At 48.8% G+C, this 4,069-nt stretch overlaps 1 non-coding gene across 1 annotated transcript; it reads left to right on the top strand.

Moving 5' to 3' along the window:
• Positions 1–161, top strand: LOC149352043 (U1 spliceosomal RNA). The gene has a single exon (XR_016291970.1). It is a non-coding gene; the product is annotated as a U1 spliceosomal RNA (small nuclear RNA).
• Positions 162–4,069: the final 3,908 nt, after the last annotated feature.

Raw genomic sequence — 4,069 nt, 5'->3', positions numbered from 1 at the left:
ATTTTTACCTGGTGCTGAGGCTTCCTCGGTCATGATGGAGGAGCCTCCGGGAAGAGGCGTGGGCATTGCACTGGGCCCACGTTGACGCCTGCCACTGCTTCAATCGAGGCAGATGGGGCATGTAATTTTTGGTAGTGGGGGCTGCGTACGCGCGGCCCCCTACCTTATTGAAATGCAAAAATCAGAATTAAGCTACTTTAACAGTTTCCATTCAGCGAACTATTATTGTTCGAAATTAGCTGTTTCGTTTCCCGTATGTGACAACAAAGAATACATCTTCGTAACGTTTCTTTAGCACGTGATGCTGCCACTTCCTCTTCTTCGGCTCGTGGTGAGTACTGGTAGAGGGAGTACTCACCCCTGACCACTATCATCAAACGCTTGAGTGCAGTGATGTCGTACGGGGACCTAGGGGCGTGCCCCGAATTCCTTATGGTAAAGTTTCTCTCTCTTGAACGCATCAAAGTGCACCGGCGTTCTATGATAAGAGTAGAGCTGTCGCTGTAATAGCAGAGAAGGAAAACGAGCTTACGAGACGTTCTACAGTGCCCTACACTTTTCCTGCAGTGCATTCCATGCTTACATCTACTCCCGACGACGAGATAGATTGCTCCCTGAGCTGCCGATAACTGAGTTTACTAATGACGCGTGCCCATGGCAGGAGTTTGCGGTCGCAGAAACCGTGGCACGGCCGCTTGATCTGGATCGAGTGACAGTGACTGTGGCAATGGTCATGTGCATTTATGCTTCTGGCAGTCCCCTGTACGCACTGCTGATGGCTCGATACTTCCAGGCACTTTAGAAGAAAACCATTCAAGTAGATTTTAAAAGAAAATCCTTATCAGGGTCCTTAATATGTTTTTTTTTCTGTTTTATGGCGTTCAACGTACCAAAGCGACTCACTCAGGCTATGAGGAACGCCGTAGTGGAAGGCTCCGGATAATTTCGGCCGGTTCTTTAATGTGCATTCACATCGCACGGGCCCCGTCATTTCGCCTCTATAGAAATGCGACCGCCGTGGCCGGGATCAAATTCTCATCGTTCGGATGAGCAGCCGAGCGCCATAAACACTGAGCCACAGCGGCGGATTTTGCTCTATAAAAGAGACTCGGGATCAGAAGCTTGGCGATCAGGGTTGCCGTTGGGAATTTTTCAAAAAGAGCCAGAACTGAAGCTAAAAGTAGCCAAAAGTAGCCACGCCACCTGATCTTGGCGCCAAATTTGTAGCCAAGTAGAAAAGAACCATTATTATAAGCCACTTTTATTAATGAACAATAAATAATATCATTTTGAATCAACACAAAAACACAGAGTAAATAAAGAGCACAGAATATTGGGCCTCTTGCTCGGCCTTCAAGTATCAGGTACGTTGCAAATAAATAAAAGTTCAGTCCGCGTAGTTTATCTAGAGTAGATAGTGTTCTTGCCGGAGTAATTTTGGCACATTCTATTCAACAACTCAGCAGGAACGTTAAACGATGATGCTGTTTTTTCTTGGAGTCGTAGCCCGAATTTGATTCGCAGAATTGCCATGAGCAAATCCAGCTACATTTTGTTACGGATCTCTGTTTTCGTCAAGTTCACGCAAGAGAACACGCGCTCTGCATCAGCATTAGAAATTGGAAGGGTCAAAATTTTCAGTGCTCCTTGCGCCAGGTGTTGAAAAGGGCATTCGCCGCGAGTGTCCCTGTACGATGCCGTTGCGTGCCGGAAAGTCAAACATGATGCGTGATCAAGTGCACCGCTAATTCTCTGCTGCTGGCGTATTTCAGACTCCAGTTCGTTGGAGGAATATATGCGTCGAGGACGCGCGCGCGCATCAAGGCGACCAGGACAGCGATGAGGACAGCAAAGCTTGGAAATAATTGTTCTTTTCTGTTCTTGCTTGCTATTGTATATGCAATTCCAAAAAAAAAATGGCTAGTAAATGCGCCAAAATAGAAGTTCAAAGTAGCCAGAAAGTAGCCAAGGGCGTGAAATTTTCATCGCCAGACGGGGTCGAAAAGTAGCCAATTTGGCGCAAAGTAGCCACCAACGGCAACCCTGTTGGCGATAAACACCACCACTTCTCGATCAAACAGTGGTCGTGCAAATACGCTCGCAACACAGACTGAGAGTCCATTCGGAACAGAAACATAAATGGCGCGTTCACACTTGGGCATTTCGGCGGCGACGGCCAGCGAAATCCGCCGCGTCGGAAATGCTGCCTCGTTCACACTTGCCGGCCACCACGTCTCCGCTCGTCGTCTGCTCGTGGCGTACAGAGATATGGCAAGAGGTTAACCGATGCTGTCTATATGCCATAACCATGTGCGCGCTTACGTACGTCAAAATGCAGCTATTCTGGCCGACGTTAAGCCATTTCTAACACTCTCACTTTTTTATAGAACAGAAGCGCACAGCCGCCGCGGTGGCTCAGCGGTTATGGTGCTCGGCTGCTGACCCAAAAGACGCGGGTTCGATCCCGGCCGCGGCGGCTAGAATTTCTTTGGAGGAGAAATTCTAGAGGCCCGTGTACTGTGCGATGTCAGTGCACGTTAAAGAACCCCAGGTGGTCGAAATTTCCGGAGCCCTCCACTACGGCGTCTCTCATAGCCTTAGTCGCTTTGGGACGTTAAACCCCATAAACCAAACCAAACCAACAGAAGCGCGACGACGTTCAGCCTAGTGGCGCCATCTGGTGGTTAAGACGGGAACCGTTGCTGTCAACAAACTGACGAAGCCTAAAGGGCGCAGAATCGTCGCTCTAAATAAAAAAACTAAAGCAAATTCATTAATCGTACGTTTTCTTACGGGTGAGATGAGACGAGGCGAAAGACCGGTGGCCCATTTATGGGTGGCAAGAATTAAATCGCAACAAGACGGCACAAAGTCAAAAAACGACAGGAAAGGCGCTAACTTGCATTTGCCATTTATGGCCAATGAACGCGCTGAAGAAGGCAATAACAAGGACGAATCCAGTCCGAAGCGAGGCATCATTAGCATCATCCATCGAAGGGCGCCGCCATATTTGTCGCCACGGGAATGCAACTTCGTACTCGCCGTCGCCGATGAGAATCGGCGGAATTTTTTCCGGCGGCAGAATTCGGTCCTGGACCGATCGGGCTTTCCGCGGAATCTCTGCCGCCGCAGCGTATTCCGCTTGCACGCGCCTTTGCCCGCTGGCAGGTCGGCTGCTCCTCCGGCGGCCCCACCTCCGGGCGCTGAGCTTCCTGACCCGTCGGAGCTACGCGGCCTATTGGCCGCGGCCATGGTATCTGCCTGACGTCTGGAAGAATTTTACCATTAGCTTTCTCTCAACTTGTATACGCTGGTGCGAGAGACGGTCGAGGGTGCTACCATGAAGCAGTCGCCGGGAAGTGCTCGCCAAATTTCGCACGTGATTGTGGGTCCTCTGTTGCGTGTAGAGGTGTATTATTTGGCTCAGGTGTTCATGACAACACAACGCAGTGATTGGGCGAGTTGATATGCTCTCCTCGGAAGGTGTTTCAGAACCCCTTTAAGAAGCGCTTTTATAATGCGCGTAGCGTACACGAGCAAAAATATTCATATTGGGGAGAGAGCTCCGCTATTTTAAAATAACACCAACAGACCTGGGCAGTACAAGCGAGTTATGCCTTTTTCATTAAATAAATGCACGAGAAGTTCGCGTGTTCTGCGCGAAACGAAATTAGAAAGAAAGACTGGAGATTTCGACTGAGTACGTCTGGACTGAATTACGGCTAGTTGTCTAGCCTTTTAGTTCATTTCACAGCTGCCCGTTTCAAAACTGTTATTCTTTTTAATCCTAGGAGAGTTTCATTTTAGCGGTTGTTGCAGCACCGCCAAACCCGGCACTACATCAGTGATTGCCTGACAATGATTGACAGAGCCGCATCGGTGCAGTCTCAAGCTAATGTTTTTTTCTTCATGGTGGGAAAGGTCAAGTAGGTTGCTGGCAATATTTTTACGCAAATGCACGCTGCAAAGATGCCAGTATATTTACGCGTGGTAAAAGTGGATGTGCAAGAAATTATCAGGAATTGATTCACATTAACACACAGCTGTCGCCCCACCGCGTTTCTAATAA

This window comes from Amblyomma mixtum, chromosome 3, assembly GCF_055824585.1.
Source record: "Amblyomma mixtum isolate Tamu chromosome 3, ASM5582458v1, whole genome shotgun sequence".
Taxonomy (NCBI): Eukaryota; Metazoa; Arthropoda; class Arachnida; order Ixodida; family Ixodidae; genus Amblyomma; species Amblyomma mixtum.
This window is presented reverse-complemented; position numbering and strand designations above follow the sequence as displayed.